This window comes from Mercenaria mercenaria, chromosome 2 (assembly GCF_021730395.1).
Source record: "Mercenaria mercenaria strain notata chromosome 2, MADL_Memer_1, whole genome shotgun sequence".
Taxonomy (NCBI): domain Eukaryota; kingdom Metazoa; phylum Mollusca; class Bivalvia; order Venerida; family Veneridae; genus Mercenaria; species Mercenaria mercenaria.
The window spans coordinates 47,551,893-47,576,142 of record NC_069362.1 but is presented as its reverse complement, the minus strand read 5'-3'; the positions used below and the strand labels follow the sequence as shown (position 1 = coordinate 47,576,142).

At 32.7% G+C, this 24,250-nt stretch overlaps 1 protein-coding gene across 6 annotated transcripts in view; it reads left to right on the top strand.

The window, feature by feature from the left end:
* Positions 1-24,250, top strand: part of LOC123563923 (cGMP-dependent protein kinase 1-like) — a 179,061-nt gene that overhangs the window by 135,954 nt on the left and 18,857 nt on the right. The window lies entirely within an intron of this gene.

Genomic DNA, 24,250 nt, shown 5'->3' with positions numbered 1-24,250 from the left:
AAAAGAGAGGTATCAGATTTTTAGAAAAAAAACTAGAATAATTTCACTGTTGCATTCAAACCGAGTTTGTTAATTTGCTTTAATCTATCGGTCTTGGAATTTAAACTTAGATATAAAGGTAGAGAGAAAGAGAGATAGATAGATAGACATTTTTTCTGGCTATATATAAACATTCACAAATTATGACTGTAGTAATTGACTAAAACAGATATTGCACTTCAACAAAAATATATCAAATAATCAGACACGGTGTTAGTTAATATTATCGAACACTCTTCGTGGTATCAAACATTATAATTCACAAATGAAATAATATCACAGGTGTCTGCGTGAGAGAAAAAGAACAAATCACATACTTGCGTCAGTAAATATAATTAAAATATACCATGGAAGCAAAACATAGGGCCTATTTTTAGGTGTAAAGCTAGATATATAGATTTGTATCATATCGGACAAATGAAACACGACTTGTCGATGCTGTAAACATTATCTGGTAAAACAAGTGCTGCAAGTAAAAATTTTAATTGTAAACACCAGGGAGTATTACGATTTTCTAGAAACTACATTCCGCCGAGAAAATAGTCTTAGAGTGGGAGACAGAATTCATCATTCTTGAATATTTTCATTAAAATAAAATTTATCTTGATATTAGTAAAGTGATAACAAATATGCAAATAGACAAGGAGAAATTTATGTTTCTAAACTTGGATTTACCGTAATGCAGTGTTGGCACAACATCAAACTCGATTAATGTACTTTTATACTTTTTATAAGTAAATTCGAATAAACTGGTCTGCTAAATATGCGCAGCACCACTAAAACGTCTTCGTAGATCTGAGTCGATTAAATTGGTAATATGGTAGAAAGATTCTTTTGGAGAGGAAAGATAAACTTTTGACAGTATTGATTTTTGAAATTTGACTATAATATTTAAATTAATCGTCAGTTTAATAATAAATCGCTCAGTGTTTAATGCAATGGATATATCAAGAGTAATTGTTCTGTGGTAGATTTTTTTTGCGAACCATATTTTACAAATTATAAAATAAATGAAGCACTTTCTTTAGTATAGCACTCTTTCAAAGAAAACAGGAAGTTGTTATCATGCAACAAGTCACTGTTGCAAACGTTTGGTGAATATAGTCAAGGCCGGCCAGTTGTGCATCTAAGTCTGAATCGAAATGATATATCTCAAAGAGTGATTTGCTCTTGAATAAAATCATTTTTGTCTCTCGCGACAAAATTGTTTGAGATATATTAATTCTTAAACATATGCACGATACGGTAGTTGTCACTAGCAGCAAGAGAAATCTGTGGCACAGGGGCTAAGGTTGCCAAATGGTTTTGACCGGCATAGATAAGTCACTGGAAACGTCAGACCTGTTTGCAAGAAAAAAAAAACAAGTTGAAGGTATAATCAGAAAATACTTCGTTTTTCAGTGTGCTAAATTACATTGAACATATTAAGTCGGACAATTATACAGTCTACTTAGATATAACTAGCTAAAATATTTCCAGAAAAAGAAGAGCTATGTACAATGCTCCCAGCGAAGCAAACGATGTACTTTTTGCTTCGAAGACAATAAAAGACAGCATGCTGCTCCTAAACAGATTTTTTTGAAATTTAAAATGCATTTTTATCATGCCTATTTCACTGGAGAGATTTAAGTAGCATTTACCTTAGTATTATGAGCATGATGAGTAACCGAAATAAAATATCGCTGTCAGATATTTAAAAAAGAAATGCATTTTAATTTCCTATTATCATTTAAATTTAGATTAACAACTTAATTCCTCATTTATTTTCGCAGTTTGAAATCTATCATGATGCAACGCTATCACTGCATATCTAAACGGTGTCTATTTTTATTCAGACATAAAAAGCACTATTATGCTTTTATCTTAAATTTAATGTTATAGATACGTTATCATTTAATTGTTTGAAAAATGTTTTTTCATAATATCATTGTAGGCGATTCTAGCCTGCTAATTCAGGTTCGATGGGAATACCAGAGAAAAAGGAAAAACATGTGCACATACATGCAAGACAAAACTGGAAGTGTTACGCCCCCTAAGCAAATTACCTTTAAGAATTTTATTCCCAGCTGCCCCCTCCACCCCCATGATTTTTATAGTATAACACAAAGCAAAATGATTAAATTAAAATGAAACCATGTTATGAATATTACAAGACGGTTAGAATAAATGCAATAAACGTAGAAAAAGAAGTGTGAGTCTCATACATGTGACTTGTAACATCAAATCAAGCGAAAATTAAAAAAATGTCTGTGGCTATCAAACCACACAAGTGATTGCCAGTTCTGCACAGAAGACGACTCATATCGTTACTCTGTTTTTCAGCTGGATTGTTTCATAGACTTGAAATGAAAAATATTTTCATTATATCTATATTTATTTTTTGTATGTTTTTATAAACGTGTGTATCTGTTTGTTCATCACTAAAAGGACATAAAGGGTTGAACTAGTTTTCTTTACTATTGCAATTATTTTCAATAGCGTTATAATAACCGAATGAAAGAAAGGAAGGGCAGTTACCGTGTACTGACCAGATTACATACCAGAAGAGTTACATCCTTCAAGCCATTAGACAAAACCAAAACACTGATATAAATGCAAAAAAAAATTAGTATATAGAAATACCTCACTAGTTGAACTCCTAAGAATGGAGTACTTAAATTGAAATTTACAACGTCTGCAATAACGCCTTCGAAATATAGCACCTCTTGATAAAAAGGATATTAATAACGTTATATTTTTACACCAACTGTCTAAAAAAGAGTGACAAGGCAAGCAGTTTTATCCAAGAAAAAATCGTTTTCTGTGAGAAGATTAGATAATAGATATTCTTATGTGGTTGATGTGTTGCCTGATTTAGATTTAGGTCAACTCTGATGTCAGACCGATAAAAACCAGGCGGCACGCCTATACATCACTCACTACTTTATTTTAATTTTATTTTTAGAAGACCTGTTTATTTCATCTCTTAGGCTAATACTCGAAATAAAACTAATATCTAAATTTTGTTGTAGTTAATTTTTGTCTCATAAAGTGCTTCTAACAAGCAGCTGTCTTTTAAGTTAATAAACAGTAAAATTGTATTACACTATTTACTTTTATTTGCTATAAATATTTACGTTTCGTTTTAGTGTACTAAACACTATGATATAAACACTAAAACATTGTATAGACAATTTCAATTCTTAAACGAATATTCGTATACACAATATAATTATAATAAAAACATATGAAAATCATAATTTTAGAATGAAACTATGCAAATTGCATACCTCTGATGAAAACATGATCAAGCGGAATGAATTTAGAATAGAAAAATATTTTCTTATATATAGTTGATTTATATTTATAGTAACTGTTATATTTAATTAATTTGGCATACCATTGGAAATGGTAAGAACACGTACTTTTTGCAAGATGATAATGTGTTAGCACATTCTTGAAATACAGCGTATGATTTTTCCACGCCAACGAACGCAAACATATAAATGTTCATAATGCCTGAAGTTAAAAGTATTTAGAAGAAAGTAAGTACTGAAAATAAGAGTGTTTTGTTATTATTGATTGTTATATTATACCAGATTTATATGGGGCCCTGTTCATGATAAACATGTTCAAAGGCGCTTTACATTGCGCAAAGACAGCCAAATTCATCCTCTACTAATACAGACACAGATCGATCTGACCAGAGAGACAGAGTAAGACAAATTCCCCAGAACAGAGAGAATGGAACCCTTTTAGATACATGCCTGTTTGGCTAACTTAGCCTAGCTCTTTGCGAATAGACAGTCTGGTCTTTTAACATGCCTAGTGTATAGCACCGATACACGCGAAACCATCTTTCCCGGGAAGAACCAGTACTAGCCTTTTAGCTAGGAAGGAGACACTCGAGAGCATATCAGAAACTGCAAGTGCGTGGACCGTGATTTGAACCACAGATCTCTGGATTGACGGCCAAACGCGTTACCACTAGACTACCGGGCCACACTAAAACCATAAAAATGTTCGGCAAAGAATTTGATGTAACTGCCGCTGTTATGCAATAAGCGAACCTTCGTCCTCGCTGGTAAAGATCGTTGATAGAAAGTTCATATCAAAGCGACAGTTAGATTCTAATCCTGCAACGGTCGCATATATTTCAACATATGTCGAAATTCAAGACAAATTCTATTTTCTTTTAAGAAACAAATCTTCCATCCTTTCGATCAATTTCGGTAAAATTCTCAAATTTAACAAATTTAAAAAAAAAAGTTTGTAAAGAGTTTTAATACCGTTGATTTTTCGTCCTGGTATTTAACTAGAAAGAAATAATCTGTTTCCTTTGAAGTTAAGAAATATGCATCTGTTTGTCTGACATATCAAATTCAATTGCAAAACGTTTCACTTTCGTAATACGTTGCCCGTAAATCAATTTGATGTCGAAATTTATGACGTCATAAAGATACGCGAAAATTTATGTGTTTTAAAGATACGCTATTTGATTATTTCTCATCAGGTGGTCAGTTTTGTTGCAAACTTTACTTAGAAAAAATGCCTAGATTTCTCGCAAGTACTTCTTTCTGAAACAGAGACAGATTACAAATGCATTATAGCCCATGAATTATCTGTTCAAACGTGGAAGCGACGCTATTCAAATGCTCGAACCTGCAATAAAAGTAGTACATTAACCCTTAGCCTGCTGGCGGCAAGTGATTCTGCCTTTGCGACCAGTGCAGACCAAGATCAGCCTGCACATCCGTGCAGTCTGATCATGGTCTGCACTGTTCGCTATTCAGTCAGTAAATTTTCAGTGAACACCCCTTCAAATGATAAATGTTATTGCCCAAATTGAATGAAAGACCAGTCCATTTTAGAAATTTAGCAGGCTAAGGGTTAATGTTAGTCCTGTCTTACATCCCGAAAGCGATTCTGTGCCTGTCACAACCTGTTCGTCTTGGATTTAATTCCCACTGGTGTCAAGACCATGTCGTCCCATATGGCACCAATACTGGCGTTTCCAGAGTGTTTCGAGCAAGCTTCAAGCTTTCATGACAATCGAGGTAAAATAACTTAGTACAAACTGTATGCATAGACATAGGAGTTATGCCTTTTATATGTAGGAGAATTAGTGGTAGGAGGCAGTAAGCGAATGTTTGGCCCGATCGTTTTCTAGATAAATTGGGTAGATTTGTTATTAATGATCACCATTACAATATTTTTGAATGCGTGAATTGAATTTCTTTTTTTTTTATCTGACTTTGACTTAAGTACTAACAAAAATAAATATTTTCATCCGCGTAAGGTCAATAATATACAATCATTAAATAACAGAATTCAGCAGTTGGGACATTTGGACCATTCTATTCTTAAAATTTTGTGTTTACCTGACCGGGAGTGTCATCTTCGTATAAGCTACTTGTTAAACTATATATTTAAAAAAAACATAGCTAATTTACCCTGCGATAAAGGCCTTACATTGTATGAATGAGAGAATCGAATATCCTGGCATCCACGATTCGCTCACGCTAGTTTTCGAACCGCCAAGTTAACAGTTCAGTTTATTTCCGTTTTATGCATTGATTTTTTTGCAGTTTTAAGTACTTCTCGTAACAATATTAATGATACCTCCAGGGGAAATGTAAAAAGAAATAACACCACCCATCGTCTGTAAATATAATATATAAAACAACACTGGATTTGTTCCAAGTTCCTACTTTTGATATTGTTAAAACATCAAAATTATGATTATCCTGATATTAAAAGATTTTATTGCAGTTTTATAGGTATTTTTTTTCTGTTTTTTTTTTCTCTCTAAACTTTATTTGATCAAATGATTAAGGTTCTATTTATATTTATATACACGATTTTTATATGCCAAATCGAAGCTTTGCCATGCATTACAGACGATGCACGATGCATTCGTTTGGAAAAAAATATAATTTCAATTTTCAATTGAATTTTCTTGAATATTGCCTTGAAAAGGCACGGAATTGCTGCCAAATTTAATCTTAAATGTTGCAACTATTTTTCTGTCGGAAAATTTGCAACAGTAACAGCCACTGCCCGATAAACTTCGAAGGTGTAATGTTTCAGTATAAAACAAGTACACCCGGTATGATCTAGTTGATAATTTCATAGAAGATCCTGTCAAGATTACAGAACAAGGCATATATTGTATATGCAATATCTGTCGACATTACCGTAATATCCAGCTGCCTACAGATAGTATCTGAGACACTTTGAAGAAAAGCGTTGCCATTTGCAGCCAGAAAATGTCCAAAAAAAAAAAAAAAAAAAAAAAAAAAAAAAAAATAACAGGAATCGCCAGCAACTGTTGAACATAAATTGATTGTTAGGCCTCTGTTGGCGAAATCCTTCTCATGCGGGTATTCGGATTTTCAAAACCATCAAGGATAAAAACGAACAATTTCTAGAGTACTTGCCTTATCCCGTGCATGTGATCATTTTATATAAAATTCAGGTACCGTTTCAGTCTTTCTTTTATAGTTTGTCAAAACCTTCTGGAAGGTTACCTTGCTTTTTGTCAGAAAAGTGGGCAAGTTCCTTCTATCTGAGGAACTTTTAACAATTCAGTTGGTCATGTGAAAACCGTATATTTTCAAGCAGTCCTGTCAGATTAACCTCCCACATGACTTTAGTGACAAAAAAAGGCATCAATACGCTTTGCAGAGTATATAAAATTGATATGATATCTGAACTGTGTTGAACATTAATTAAATATTTTTGGAAAAATGTTCTACATGAAAACTAAGCTGAAGATAAATTCGTTACACGTTGTGTAGTTTGCCTATTAGAATATAGAATAGACACTGTAAATTAAACATGGCGCGAAAGCGAGTTATACAATGGCGAACCTGAATTTTAAATATGATACCAGTTTGCAATTGAAATCCGTAATTTTCTTTCATCTAAGTTTGTTTTTATTGTTGTTCGTTTCTGTAATTAATTTGTATATTATGATATAATGGAATTGCTTTTACCAACTTAAAGTCGGATTGGTGGTGCTATATCGGCAAGTTTATTATGAAATTGATCTTTATAGGTGTTATTAATTATATATTTTAATATCTTTTTCTGAACATTATTCATATAATGTTTGTAACGGCGTCTTTGATAACAGATTCCAGGTGAGTTGCATTTCTATTCTTTGCGTGCTGTAAGCATAATGCTTTTGAACCTATTGAAGACGAATCTGTTATTTCCTCAAACATAAGTCTCATATTTTCTAACAAAAATAAATGTTATGGCTTTTTTATCAATGCGAGAGTGCTCTTCATGATATGTTTTATTTTTCTTTGCTGTCTTAGATTAGAGAAACAGTTGTTGTTTTGAGATTTTTCTAGACAACTTTATATCAAAAATGTTATATCGGGTCACGCGTAAGAGTTAGTATGTACCGAGTGCATGACCTAGATTGACCTAGTAACACAATACATGAATGAAACTGCTGTTTTTCGAAAGGTAAAGGCCAACAGAAAGTTATTTAGTAATGCAAGTTAGCTTTCCGAAACTAGGTTAAATGGGAACAAATCGGGAAAGATTATATCCGATTCGAGGGATGTTCCAACGTAATTGGCTAAAGGATGAAATGTTAGCACTTTGAAGTTATGACATAACTTTAAATGTGTATTGTATCACATTATCAACGTTTTATTCTTAGCAATAATTATTGTTCTGAAGTATGTCTTCTAAAGGATTATAAACTATCAAAACAGCAAACTTTAAGTGCCATGTGGCGGCCGTAAAAAGTCGCCCTTTACTTGGATTCAGTGTTATATCTTCTGGTCCTTTTGGAGTCCATTCTTTACATATTTCACAGATTTCTGCTTAAGCAGGTGCTAGGGAGCGTTAGGGTTGTTGTACTTCCCATTACCTCTCATGAACAGACTCAATCAAACAGAGTCTGACATTACTTTGCTTGGTTGCATTCTGTGCTTCTAAAGGATCTTCTGACAGATTTTATTATTTATTTTTATTTATTGCGTAACCAATGTTATACAAATAATTCAGATTGCGGTATACTTGACAGATCAAATCATAACACATTTGTGGCGACCTATATTAACGTGGTTACCCATATCTATCAAACGGCTGCGGAGTTTGCTTTGATGGTGTCACTGTTATAAATATAGAATACTATCTAGAATGTTGCCAAGAATCACAATAAATACGGCTACTGTTTCATCTCGATATGATAAATAAACGCAAGCAGCTTACATATTCTGATATAGTTTGTATAAACGAATTCCAATGAAAGTTCATTAACATTGATTACCATGAAGCGTAGATACTCGTGCCATTTTTCCGGATAGGTCCAAATGCGCTATTGACTGAGGAAATATCAATACATTAATTATTTGTACAATGGAGATTTTAGCGTGATCTAATTCTAGAGTTTTAAATTAGTTTAAAGAAGCCTTCATATAAATGATAACCATGAAGTGTAGTTGTATTTGACATTTCGTTTCAGGGTCCAAGTATTACGGAGTTATACGCCCTTGGACCCAGACAATATGACTGAATATGTACATTAGCCTTTTTGTTAGACGGGAGTATGTTGCGCTAACTATTCCCATGATTTTATTGGATTCAAAGGAAAGGGTTAGATGGAACATTTGAAAATTAAAAATATAGAATGTATACAAAATGTCTTAATTCCTCTGACAAAACACGGTATTAATCACATTCAGTGATAGCTCTAGTTTATTTTATACAGCAGAGAATGCATAGCTACATAGAATATTTGCGTCACAGTTACATCGTATTGCATGCCTTGTAGTATTCTTCCCTTGCATTTGTCTTTTTTGTACACTTGTTTTCTGTCTAAGATACGCAATTACATTGTTTTTAATTCGTTAGATTAGACAGAAAATGTACAAAAAAGTATTTTATGTCATAACTGAGTAATTATCTCAGGTTTTAGTTATGCATTATTATAAGCACTTAGATAAAAGTTGCTAGATGACATATTCTACTACACAAAAACTCTGCTTATTGTGTTGAATCGATCAACAGACCTGCAGATGGTCGTTGATACCGAAAGAAATCGGACACATCGCTTGATCGAGTCGATGCCAAAAGAGGTCTATCTGCTTCTTTTTTTCATATGCACTTTGACCTCTTTAGCTAACACCAAAACATTGGCAACAAAGCAAATCGTTTGGAAGCGAATTTCGGCACACATTGCATCTAATTAAAGATATTCAAAGCGTAAAAGACTTTATAAGACTCATTAAAGTGATACCTGATAAATATAGAATGTTTTCAAGTGGCCTAGAGATAATTGCAATCCGATGTGAACATATAATGTGTTTCCACAAGTGTCTGTTTTTTTTTCAACGGAAACGCTAATTAAAAACATGAAGTTAATTTCTTTCATTTTCATTACGTAAATTAAAAAGTGTATGTTTAACACTGCAACAGGTAATCTAAAATCATTTGAACAGCTGCAGAGAGAGAACATTTCATGAATTCGAACGATAGGAATCATATTAACTGTTTAATACGTTCATAATTGAAGCTTCTGGAGAAGTGCGCGTTGGCATTTTTCTCGACTAACTGCGTTTACTGTAGTTCCTAACTTATAACGTAAAAGCGATTGGTAATGCTTAATCCTATTTACCCAGTTTGAAAAGTGACACATACTCATACAATATCATCAGTTAGACGCCCCAAAGACTTTTACAGTATTTACGATTGCTTATTATTTCAAAAAGGGCGTTTTTGAAGTGTCCAAGGTTAACCAAAAAGTCTGATTCCGTTTGGCCGAAGACAGAAGGTAACGAGCTTATGGCATCACTTTTCTTGGTCTTCATTACAGATATTATTTTAGCAATTTATGCCTACAGAATAGTGACAGATAACGTTCGTTTCTTGTAACAACATTCGCAGAACTCATTCCTCGAGGTTTTAGAGATGTTGGTAGAAAAATACATGACAAATTTGTATTAACCCTACCCAAAATATCCTTAAAGTCAATAAAGACAACATAGTCGTATCAATTCAGCTTTTAACCTTCCCATTTTTTTTTTGGTTGTCAATTTTGAAAGAAGTTTCGGAGCGTTGCAATTGCACGTGCAGGTTTGTGAAGCTTATGCGTCAAAAGAATAAGAGACACAAAACTGTCAATTACTCACATTTATGCCAATACTTAAACAGTTGTTATACGAGAAAAAAATTGCACCCAGGCAAGATTGTTATGGAACAGATGTGCCAACAATAGACGTTTGAAATCATACAATATGCTGCAATATACGTTAATGTCCGACATATTTCTTGACGTACGTCAACAATAACTAAAGACAGCACAAAAGTCTGAAAGTATTTATAACGAGAACGTTATCAGGGGTGAAATAATAGCGTTTTGCTATTGATCCGGGTCTCTAGATAATTGAAAATAAACGTTATTATCTACACTAATGGCATAGTTTTTCTTTTAATATTTTTTTAAACTTATAAAGAGCTTCTTGGAGTGATGCAGCATCTTGAAGTGGTTTAGCATCTAGCCGGCGACTTGTTGATGTGAAACAGAAATAACATTACTATACGCCAAAAACGTTAAAGTAGATTGTCATCTCTGAAGTGGTACCAGCCGTCTTAAACTGTCTGTTGAACTGCAATAAACTTTTACTTTTAGCTTGTGATTGTTTCCATACCCCAGTAGACGGGGAAGCGTTGACATGGTGTCGAGGAAAGCACATTAAACAAACAAAAACGCAGAGTTCTTGACAGTTTTACTAAGTAGACTCGCGTACCTGTCATACAATTTACAGAACAATTTACAAACATCTCTATTTGCATCAGCGTTTGCTTTGATATACTTCTCAGAGAACGTGATCGTCTGCAGCACCACGAGTTATACGGATACATTGATGTCACTTTTTACATTTGTACATATCTTCTGTAGAGGCCTGATGTTGCGATACTTGCGCCACTTTGTGGTTACAAAAACAACAAGAACAAGAAGAAAAACGATAACAAATTCTTATTGGCCGCGCACTCCATGGAATAGGTATACTGTTTTGCAGTAAATACAACATTTAAGAACTTGCAATGTAAAGGAGGTCTAACAGTTATCAAATTCATAATGATTGTCATTAGATAGTGTTATTCCTATTTCGCACATGTTTCCAGTGAATAACACAGATGACATGACTTAGAAATAAAATTTTAATATTCTAATTTAACGGACACAATCCTGTTCTTACGTATGTACACTTGACAGTTTTACAGGCATGATATTTGATTCAATAACTTCACAACGTCATGACTTATTTGTCGAACTAACAAAAGTGGCTGCATATCGCCGACATAATAGTTTACTGGTAGGCTTTAAGAAATACTGTGGTTTAGTATGCCTTAAGTAGTAAAATCAATTTTTAGATTAAAATATATTATATGTTTTTGTGGCACAGCAGTTACACTAATTATTGTAATTCTCAAAATAAAGCCACCCTTTTAACAAACATTATGAAATCAAGTTGCTATTACAATGCGTTGTTGTAATATTTATGAAACATCCCAAACAGTGATTTGTCATCTCTACATAATAAAGGCCTCTTGTAACAAAATTTCATGAATTATTCCTCCTTTTTACTTAGAAGTTTAGGTTAATTTTGATGCAGCTTCACTATATCTTTGTTATAAACTAATAAATTCGATTCATACTTGGTATAGTCTTTCATGTCATTTTCCTCATAATATGTCACAAGTTCCATATCTGCGGTACAAATAATATTGATGAGTTATATTGTATGTCCCCTTTTACATAGACTTTCAGTTCAGTTTTGACGCTTTTTCTCCAGATCTCTGTTGTAACTAAATTGATTTGATTCAGTCTTCAATGTATGAATTATACCTTCTTTCAGATTCAAGCTGTGATGCACCTTTTCTCTATCTTAGTTAATACTTAACAGATTTGAGTCAGACTTAAAATAGTTGTTCCACATTATTATCCATATCATACGACATTCGATGCATTACTCCTGCAGACAGTTTTCATGAATTATGTCCCTTTTATCAAATATTGTGATACACACATTACCTCTATCTCTTTTATTACTAAGTGCACTTTACAGAGACATAAACATTAACAGTTTCTAATATCTTCGAACATATTGGAGCCATTCAACGGCTCCAGCTTCCTCAGGTGTGCCAAACTCCCGGCATCAAAATAGAAGATCACGCTGTCTCCTGAGACAGCTCTGTTTGTTTTGTTGTGAAGCCTACCACACTATGGCTTGGTGCTTCCAAAAAAAAAAATAAATAAATAAATCAGCAGTTTTATTGCATCTACTATTTTATATGGTTTTGCAATTTATTGTGCAAAATTGAGACACTTAATCATAAGTACTTGGCAAATGGCTCTGTGTTGTTTCACTACTTATCATTATGTATTTTATAGGAGATCCTTAGGCTTTTTTTCTGGAGACAATAAGTTGTCGAGACAAAAATATGGATGTTTTCTGGTGTATAAATCTAAAGTTATGATAGCTTTAAACTGTCAGCTCACTTTTTATAAATTTTATTACATCTCCGTCATTTATAATTTATGGTGTATAGATTTCTGAGCAAAATATCTTCAGATAAGGATTGCAATTTCAGAAAGTCTTAAGACGGGCGAATGCATTAAGACTTTTCATCCTTTAACTTGCGCAGATATCATAATAATCTAAATGTTTTCTATGATTAACGTTATTGGCACAGCATGTGCTCTGATTCCATTGAAGATGGCTCTAAAATAACTATAATGTCTTAGAGGACATACCTCTTTTCGTACAGCGCCACATTTGCTTGAATGTGAATATATCAAACACTTCAAAAAAAACTACGAGTTCATTTACCTCATGAATTGATACACAATTTATCCATCGGTTACAAAAAGGACAATAGCCTGTTTGCGAGCATACATTTAGTTTGATCGCTGCCGAGTTTTATTAAGGCAATAAAAAGTTCAGTCCGTTGTTTTATATCACATCCTCATAATACTGTTAGTAAACAGCCTTGAAAATGAATTGCCTGTTCGCATTATCTGAGATTAGCAGTGGCATACAATAAACAAATGTTTGGACAATGTCCACCAGCCTGCTAAGTAAAATGATGTAAGGAGTCGTTGTGCTTTGATTCTCATTTGCCACTGATCTTTCTAGGCGTGACCTCACTGTGCATGGCTCCTTTATTTATTTCTTTTGTCAGCGTCGTCTGTATATCAACTTTGTCTGTATATTTTACTTGTTTATATTTCTAATAATGTAAACTTCATGCACACACTGCTGGGTTAGGGCCTTTGGCTTTTCCAATTTGTTGTTTTTCCTTGTATATTTTTAAACCTGACTCTAGACTTGTTACCCTGATAATGAGGAATATCCAGCCTGCCATTGATGACGTCACATTGTTTGTCTGTGTCACAATCGTACATTTACAAATATCTTAAATGTCAAATGTGCTATTCTCAGCGTGAGTGATCTTGAAAAGAATACTGACTCAAATAAATATGTAAAATTTTACAAACAAATGAAAGCACTTCCATTCGTGATTTCAAAATACTGTATATTCGCCATAAACAGTTGTTCTACCTATTTGTGACAAAATCCCTACATTTATGTGCCCCTATTTTTTCCCATTTCTTGCAACAGAAAAAATAGATTCTTGCGGTGCTTCGCCTATTTTGTCGAATATTTTATTTGTTATTTTATTTTCAATTCTCTCTATGAGAGTAATCAAATGTAAGTTTTCATATAATAAGGTAAAAGATATAAACCTTTAAAATGATCTCTTTGCACTAAGTTAATTGCAGTGTAATCCTTCCATTGATTTAACCTAAAATTGCATTTATTGCACATAGAACATAAATATAGCTGTTATAAGTCTATTTTGATAAACATGAATCAATTCAACACTCATTAAACAGCATGTTTATAATAAAAAGGAATATTTTTATCATGAAAAAATTATTTAAACATGTTTGATTAATTATCATAGTATAGTATACGTATTTATTTTAAAATTTATGCGAAACTTAATTCTTATGTAATGCTAATTTAAGAAACAATTTCCTAAGGCGTTCCGTTGCAAATCAAAGTGTGTTGCAACCATAATACGTTTGATCTTATTTAAGATGAGCAGTACGCAAAACAGCTATTTTCTCAATCATAACTCTCAGGTTTTCTAAGAAAAATAAACGTTATGGTTTTTGTATCAATGTGAGAGAGCTCTTTATTGAGATTATCATGCGCACTAGATGTAGGATACTGTAATACGGACTTAGTCAAACCGACTCTGCTGTTGTCTTGGTAGTTTCATCTAAGAAGTAAATATTATAATTTCGAAAAACGACAAAGCCAAATGTATATAGAAGATGTGACACAGTATACCATTGTAATGTTATTCATTTATGCAGCGGTGCATCACTACACTTGCTTTTTTTGGACGGAGTACAAACCTGAATCAGTTATGTATTCCAGTCTGCAGAGGGAGGGACCGGGTGTAAGGAATGATGTATGCAACAGGCGTAGCTAACCGAGCGTTTTGACCTGTGGAATATTCCGCCCTATAGTATCAAAAGATTCATGGGAATTGAAATTCATTTGCTGTTCATAGCTTTATCAAGAGAAACGCCTTTGAACAGAAAACAGTTGTATAGCAGTAAACTTTCATATTTATTCATGGCTTTAATGTAATTTAATAGATTATATATTTGTCAGCAGGTCTTTCGTTTGTGTCAGAAATCTGACATTTTAATATAAATAAAACATAGTACTGTGTACTTCATACAGAATAGACCGCAACGTTATTTATATTTGTGATTGCATATACCTGCCAAACATTTCAGAACTTCCAGTTAGTATTATCACGATATGAAATATTTCGATATGGATTCTGAAAGTTGAAGAAAGTATTCCCTACCTAAATATATTTGAGATCATGCGTATCATTATATTAAGGACATACAATGTCGATGTTGTCACTTTGATTTATTTGACCAGATGTGACTTTTTCACGTTAGAAAAAGCAACATGTAAGCGGCCAGATGTGACAGTTGAATTGTCTGGAGTGTTCACTCTTTGTAAATAGAAAATATTGCCATTTTTATTATGATTAAACCGAAGAGTAGAAAAAAATGAAAATTTTGCTCTGAAAATTTCATTTCAACTCGTTTGGAGTTAGAATCATTACGTCTGGTCGTTTGCCCGTCCGTGCTTGTCTGGTTTGGCAATTCTTCGATAACTCGAAATAATATAACTTGGTACAATGTTAGATGGCAACAAGAGTAACTGAAGTCCTTATTAACAAAAAGAACTACATTGCATAGTTATACATTTGTGTAAAATCATATTCCTTTTTGTGCTTTTTTTTTTTAAATATTTGTTCACTCAAGACTTTTCAGCTACTAGGCTGTAAAGGGAGTTCAATAAAACTTGGTGAAAATTATAGTCATTAATGAACGAAGAAGCTCGTATTGCAAAGAATTTTGTCTGGACTGGTTACTACGTTGTTCCTTTTTTATGTTTTCCTCATTTCATTGACTGCACGACAGATGTTTCCAGTTTGGGGTATAGGCTATTCTTATTAAAAACCCTATTTGAAACTTCAGTCCTATCGCTGAAGAAACCAAGCTTTCTTTTCTCTCCTGTTTCTAATGCTGCGTTTGTTGTTTAAAAGGCATGACTAAGTTGTCTCATATTTTCCTAGACTATCTTTTCATTTATATAATATCAACAATAATGCTTAAATAAGCTGCTATGATTCACGCAACAGACGGATTATTTCACAACAAAGTAACATCATTATTATAAATACCACTTAAAACGATTTGCCTGGAAAATGAGGCTGCACGAACTAGGCCGTTCAATTTCCATGAAAATGATTGTACAGTGATAAATTATCGCTCCATCTACCCGAAAGGTAGATTGAGAAGTATAACATTATAGATATAGCACTAGAAGTTAGGCAAACCGCTATCACTTTAGAATAGAGTCTGTAGACAATACGGTACGGGTGTTTAACTGGCACCGATACGTAGCTGTATTAAATATCGTTTCGCATCTAAAGTTATTCTCAGCTTATATTTGGCATCAACGGATTATTGCAAAAATAAATTTATAATTTGAAATATGTGAAATATTTTTTGAGTGAATTTCATCATTTTGTTTTATAAATTTTGAAAATAGGAAAAATAACATTTATTATATAAAGTTTGTTAAAAACTCAGTTTACAAATGTAGTTAACGGAAGAACCATTGAAGAAAAATTTGTGTTTACTTACTAAATATTTTTCATCTTTGTGACATTAAGCGGATATTAGATAAGGACAAAGGAAAATGCAAAAATTTGATCTTTATTCTCTGTTTAATTCTTCACAACGGCTGAAGGACCAAAAGCCCGGATGAAAGTAACAAACAAATTGCTACTGAGGAGATTTGAAAGGGTCGCCAGAAAGTAAGGTTTTGCTCCATTTTACATTTAATATCCATATGCATTTATGGTTTGGTTACCTACTTTAAAATAAACAGCATCAAAACATTACATTTCAAATATTAACTTTATGTTTCTTATGTAATGATGTTTAAGTTTGCAAACAGGCAATAAAAAAGAAACAACTGTGAGGTTGAAATAAATCTTGCATGTTAAAATTTAATTTTGCATATTATCTAAAATATATCCAATAATTTAACAATCTATTTTTTTTTACTTACGGTTAGAAGTAGCTGATAGATGAAAACACTATTTATCGAAGCATTTTTATTAATATTATGTGAATTGCTTCAAGTTAACTCTAACTTTGCGCAAATTTTCAAACTGGAGTTCTGAAAAGCTAGTTTTTAGATGATTACGTGGGATTTTTATTTATAAATGCGGTTCTTAATTTTTGAAAATTTCAATAGAAAATTGAAAAACGCAATTTTCCTTATTACGTCAATGTATAATCTAGTACAAAATGTCACATAAAAAGCAAGACTGTCTCAGCATCTTTCGAGATGCGAAACTTTAAATGAATTTTGAAGACATTTTTCCAACAGAAGGCGAAAATGTCTTTACCATTGGTAAATATGAAACCGTCCATGTAACCAAGTTACTTTACATGTTACTATGATATTCAAGATAACTTACACAAGTCATATTCCAAAACTAAATGTGTAAATTAAAAACCTTAAGTGCCGCATTTTTATCAGGAAAAAATACTGATTTGTCGTAGTAAGAATTTGGATTAAATTTGTGGTTTACAACTTGAAAACATGAAAAAACATGATTGAATATCTTTGCAAGCAGCATCTTACGTATACTTAGTTGACGGCTGCGCTTTAATTTTAATGGAGTTATTTTACTTAGGTCTTTTGCAAAGGTCAACAACAAGCGTTTGCCATTCTTGGTTGTTTTATTTAAATGGAAACTTTCCTCATGGCAATTACTTTACCTGACAACAAATTTATATTAATTCACAAAGTTGGTATGGATATCCATTTTTAAGTCGCAATTTAGTTTTAAGTGTAAGCCTATATATTCATTTTAAGGTCACAGTGGAATCTTCATATTGCAAACGGCCGATCGTAGCAAAATGCTGAATCAAGTAATAGCCATATGCCCATTTGTTCTGTAAATAAACGGATACTGAACCCGTTCGACATGAAACACATCCAGATACAATACAGTTTATCATAAGTTGATATTGTACATAGTTATGATACCGCAATATGCCACTGTTACATGATTATATTGTTACATGATTATACTGTTACATGATAATGAAAAATCAAGCTGAGGAAAACAAAATGCAATATGGTAATCTACCATTTTAATGACAGGTTGCTTGAAAAAAACATGCACTGCTTCAATATATTCAAAACAACTGTGATTGAGCATTTATAAACGACACCAAGTGGTTGAACGATAATTGAAGTAGCTTTGAAATATTGCTTCCGTAATTTATCTTCTTACACTTGTTCATTTCAACGTAAACGCTAAATTAAACCAGAATGTAATTTAGTTTATTTTAATTACGTGGAAAAAATGATACTTTGAACAGAACACTGCAACAACAGTGAAATTAATCTGGAACCGCTTGAGCAGCTGCATAAAGAGAGCTTAAATAAACTGAAATGTGAATAACACGATGATAGATGTAATATCCCTAGCAGTCATCACGGCCTTCAACAGACTAGTAAAAGATGTTTATGGTTTTGAAAATAGTCTGCATTTCGTTTGTTAGAGTAAACGTTGTTGCTACAGCTGTATTTCTGGGTCTGAAATGAACAGCAGTGCGATAGTTAACGTTGTCGAGTTTTCCAAACTTTCCCATTTTTTATGCTTCACTTAACCTATACCAACTACACCCACATAATAATTGAGCCGCACCATGGGAAAATCAACATGTGCATTTGCGACCAGCATGGACCCGCATTCGCGCACTCTGGTCAGGATACATACTGTCCGCTAACGGTTTCTCTAATTGCAATAGGGTTTGAAAGCGAACAGTATGGATCCTGACCAGACTGCGCGGATGCGCAGGCTGGTCTGGATCCATGCTGGTCGCAAATGTACTATGTTGGTTTTCTCATGGTGTGACTCATATAATGTAAGAAAATTAGAAGTAGCTGTTTGCTGCCATATTATGGATATTGTAATTCTTCCTTGAACTATAATTGTCGGGAGATCTGGTTCAAAACAACAATCTTTTTACTAAAATGATGCACAGTTTTATCCCAATAATGAGGGAAAAACTCTTTTTGTAAATTTACAGCAGATGGTGCCACTCCATATGTTAAAAAGCCGTTATAACTCATTCTGTCTGTTACTCAAACTTAAACCAGATCTTTAGATCATTTGGTAATATAATTGCTTCATATCCGTTTTAATCACTATTACAAAATGTAGGTAGTCTCTATTTAATTTCTTCTGTTACATCGAGATCTGAAATATTGCGACTAAGCAATATACTTCTTTCGTGGCAGAACATTGATTACAGAGCTTTTTAATATCATGTACATACAAGACACACACATACAAACAGGCACATGATTCACGTTTCTGGTTTGTTTACCCATCGAGATTGAAAAAGCACTAACAACAAAACACGGAAATGAAACTACCAATTTGTTGACGGTTTTACTGTGTAGAAAGTCATACCTGTCATTGATTTTGCAGTCTGAGAACAATTTCCAAGGTCTGTGAAAATATTCCATCGTTTACTTTGATGTACGTTATCGCAGGTACTATCGCAGGTATTATCGCAGGTTATACTGCTTTCGTTTTCTCTGTATACATTATTTATACATATCTTCCGTAGAAATCGAAATCCGAAATTAAAGTCGGCATGTATGACCATGAAAAGTAAAGCAATAATATTATTATTTGCCACTTACTGCAAGGTCTTAACTGAGTAACGGTTTACTAAATACACGAGTTTTCGATTTGATAACGAATATCAAACTATGTTCGAATTCAGATATTGTATTCTCAACTATGAGATTATTAAGTGTAATTAATAAAAATCATGCATGGAAAGCGATTTTAAGAACTGGGAAATAGATAAAATTGTTAGTTTTATTTGCCCACGGACTCGCCAAAATGTTCTTGTTGAAATAACACGAAACGTAAATTTACCGGGAAATAGATAAACAAAAATAACTTTATAGATTGGACAAAATGAAAATAAAACAAATATAATTTTATAGATTTTCAATTATGTTTGCACGAAAAGTATTTTGCTTTGTCTGCCAAATGTCATAACTTAGACATAAAGAAAAATTCTACCTTCATATAGTGAAACAAAACAATTGTATTTCATTTCATGTTTATATTTCATTAAATTTATCCCCTTAAATAAATGCATTTTTCAAAAAATTTTCATTGTATGACAAAAATGTGTTCACACATCTGTTGTGTTATAAAATAAAGTTTCCAAAGAAAGACATTTTTATATTATGGTTTATCATGCTGCCGTTTTAATATGTATTTTCAAGTTGAAAGTATTTGTGCTGAATGTATGAAACAATCATACAGCCTTTACAGATTGCTGATGCATAATGTTCCTAGTGCACAGAGTGCATCAACACATAATAATGAAGACTGTCAGTTTATCTTTCAGATATCAAAAATCTTGGATTCTCCCATGTTCCGTGTAGAAATCATATAGCTGATACACGTCCAAGACTTGTTTATTCTCTGATATAAACTGTATTATCCACCATGTAGACAAAGCTGTGTTCCAGATTCATTTTGCAGTCATGAGTCATGCACGATCTGATTCCCGACTAGAGAGACATTTTATATCTGATTAGATTTAAATCTGGTAAAAATATTACTAAAATTAAAAATAAATGTTTTGTAATATAACATTCTACGCTTTTATAATGCAACGAACTACAACCGTTCTTTTATACTATTTTAATGAAAGGTAGAAAGGTGGATCTCAATACTCCACCACCTTTTGCGTTTATGCTTGCTTTACATCTAGATTATGAAAAAGCTTTTGCATTGCATTGGCGGTTAATTCTTCGACAATTTCAGGTGCTACACTTTCTCTGTTACGTACTTTTTTTTAAATGTCTGTTTCGAATGTTTTACTAACTGTATCTGTTATATTGACAGTAGGTAAAAAATTCGTTCCGGGACGATTATGTATGGGAAAATATGGTCAAATTTCACCCGACAAAAGCACCACTTTTTGCACTTGTTATATGTTATTCAGATTATAAATAGATTTGGTAATTTTTAGGTTATAATATTTTTTGCTGTGTCAGCTTGAAAATAGAGCTTTCTATTTTCTGTTTCTGCGAGGTGAATGCTTCAAATTTTTTGCTGATTATAACAAGTTGTCAATATTTTCAGGGTAGATTTTCGCTAATGTGTTATGGAGCAGAAAAATATTTTTAAAATCATCGTGAATGTTGTCGGAGTATATCGCTTATTTCTCTCTATATATTACATTTTGGCCCGTAAAAGTATGTTCAGTATTTTCGCAAAGAATGCTGGTATTTGTCATTAAATATGTCAATATATCGATGTTAAATTCTCAATAAACTTTCCTTAAGTAGTAGATTAGGAAAAGAATGCGAAATCCGAAAAACATTACAATGGCTTAGAGATAGACAAACCATTTACGTTCTGACCGAACTATATATAAGCAAAATGTCTCTTATATGACATGTACAGATGATGACTTTTTACGTTGACGACTCATGAATTAAAATATTTTCTGAATTACAAAATAAATTCATCGATCCCATATGAATAACCGAAGTTAATACAATTTCGACTCACTCTAGTTATAAAACTACCAAGTTTCCAAGCATTGTCGACAAAATTCTGTAACTGTAAAATACGCAAAATTTTATGAATAAAGAAATTGTAAAGCACCCGTAATCACAACCGGCAAATTCCGTGTGATTACGTTTTCTCGTAAGGCAATTTTGGCATTCTTCGGGCGTAACTTTAGCTCACCGCCCACCAACCTCCACGCAGAAATATTGTCAAACAATCAAATCTACTGTACCGATAAGGGGAAGTAACACTGTGTTGGAGTTTGACCGCCCACATGGTTTTCCGTAAAAGCCGGAGAATGCCAAGGTTGCATTCGGAATAAAATGTAATTTACCGATTGTCATTACGGGACCTTTACTTTTACTGAATAGAGTGATTCATGAAATTTTAAGGTAGCTATGGTCCTCGACACTTCAAACACGGCTTTTCTGTGAATGTGTCAGTAATTTTCTTTTTTTCTTTCTTTTTTTTTTAATTTTAGAGTTAGAATGTTTATTGCACAGAGCAATGTTGTTTATGTCAAAGCTGTTTACTTATGTACACACACAACTACCATTCAGTTTTTATCTTTGAAACATGTTGTATACAGTCTTGCTTTCTATTTATTCCAAGAAATCAAAGATTTCTGTGATATCCGTTTTCGAAAATAGACTGCGTATTTTGCTCAGTGCTACATACGAAATATTTGATTATTACATTTCATCATGTTCATACATAAATTGCTTTGATAACAACAAATTATTGTAATGTTCTTAGATATAAAAATGTATCTTAGAACATCCTACCGAAACACTTAAATGGAGAATCTTATCATTTATCATTAAAATTCTCCCATTTGATTATCAAAATATTCATCACTGAACTGTAATTAACGTGTTTTTTTACTGTTCATATTAAAAAAAGTTTTCCATCTATTTCATTCTCAACACTTCAACAAGTTTTATTAAGCGTGTCTATAAAATACCGTTATCTGTTTCGAAGAGTTTTGTGATATTTTCCATTATACAGCAATATAACAATATTTTTTAAGGCATAATTTCCTTGTTCTAATTAAGGTCGGTTTAAATTTGAAAAACTCGATCAGTTAGACAAATTATTATTTGTCTGCAAGAAAGCTAGTTTAAGGGCATAAAGTAAGTAAATAATATTTATATGCTCGAACTGCCCAACAACTGATTATGATGAAAATCATCATCTGAAAACTGCTTCCATTTCCGCAGTTTGTCAGTTTTAATTTGATCCATTAACGTTTAACAACCAGCAGGTTTAATGCAGTTTTCTGCATTATAAATTTACTTACCGCGTATTGTTTCCTGTCTTCCATCTTGCACCTGGAATTTTTATAAGACAACCTTTGTACCGTGAACTAAACAAAAACTGATTTCCCAAACCATTTTCTGGAACGCTTTCCCAACCTTTTGGCCTATCAGCAGCTTGATTAATTGACATACTGTCAAACATCATGACCTAAAATATAAACGTGTTTAATGTTCTAAAGTGATTCTTGTTTCATATGTCTGAAGGAATTATGTTTTGCAAGTGATTGTTTTAAAACATCTTTAGATGTTCCAGAAAAGACATTTTACGTTTTGAGTAAAACTATTTAGTCTTACAAGTGATACGTTTCTTTTCGCGTAAAAAGAAAAAATCTGGATAGTAATTCAAAACCGACTTCGTAGCTTTTAAATAATCTTGTTTCGGTATGTTGAGTCATTTACTCGCACAACCAATAAACAGTTCATTTGTTACTCAATGAATTTCATACCCTATGCGTTTAATACCCAATGAATTTCATAGTTGGTGTATTTCAATTATTTCATACCCATATGAACACTACTCGTCTTGTACAGAATAGCGAATGTTCGTACATCACTTCCTTATGCATGTTCTTCGTGAGTAGTACCTTGCAAAATGCACATGATTCAGTTGAGGCACAAACGTTATGATCTTACAAATGATAAACTCTTGGGTCAGTAGATTTCATGAAAATGTATTTACAGTCGATGTGCATAAACGCATTTATCAAAGGAAATGTGCATTTGAACTGTAAATTAACAAGTAACATGTACTTCTAGGTGTTACGTGAAATGTATTTATAGAAAAACGAAGGCAGATATTAAAGATAAGCTTTGTGTGTTGCTGGAAAGATATCTTAATAACAGTATAGTTTCGGGATGAAATTACAAGTAAGAAATTGACGTGTTTACGGTCTCAAAATCAAATAAAATGTTATTATACAAGTCTTGAAAATGATGAGAGATAAAACAAAATACTAAGAGAAATCGTAAAACTTTGATAGCTGTATTTGCCTATAGCTTAGACTTTTATTCCGTGAGCTGCCTTGTAGTTCTATATCTTACAGGATCAATAGGTAGCACCTGCTACAGCTTGCAGGTAATTTAAATTAATTTGAATCAATTTTTTAATCTCTTGTGCACGAGAGTATCAGAAAACTTCTGGAGGTATCAAGTGATCCGCAAGCCGTATAAAACAGGTTTACAGAATTGTTAGCGGAAACAGTGCACTTGTCAAGTTATGTTTTCGTACTCAAAATTTACTTTAATTGGTTTTATCATACAGCATTTAGATAAAATATTTTCTATACAAAGTTCAAATGAGTATTCAGAGAAGTAAACAAATAGACATAAAAAGTGAAGAAAATTTACATATTACAAGAAATATATACACTAACTACTTTCGGAACTTTTAGACTTTTCAGAATTATTCTTTTCTATCATAGCATTGAACAATGTCTTTTCAGATTTATAACGGCTGTAACACAACATATAGATTTAGTCACAAAAAATATTATGTGCGAATAAAGATAGTTGCTTTCATTGTTGCAAATGTCTTTGCAAGGCGAAATGAATTCAATTCGGAGTAGGTTATATTTAAAGCCTTACATGTTGATCGAGCCGGAACAGAAATTGAAATAAAAACTAGATACAGTAAAGCA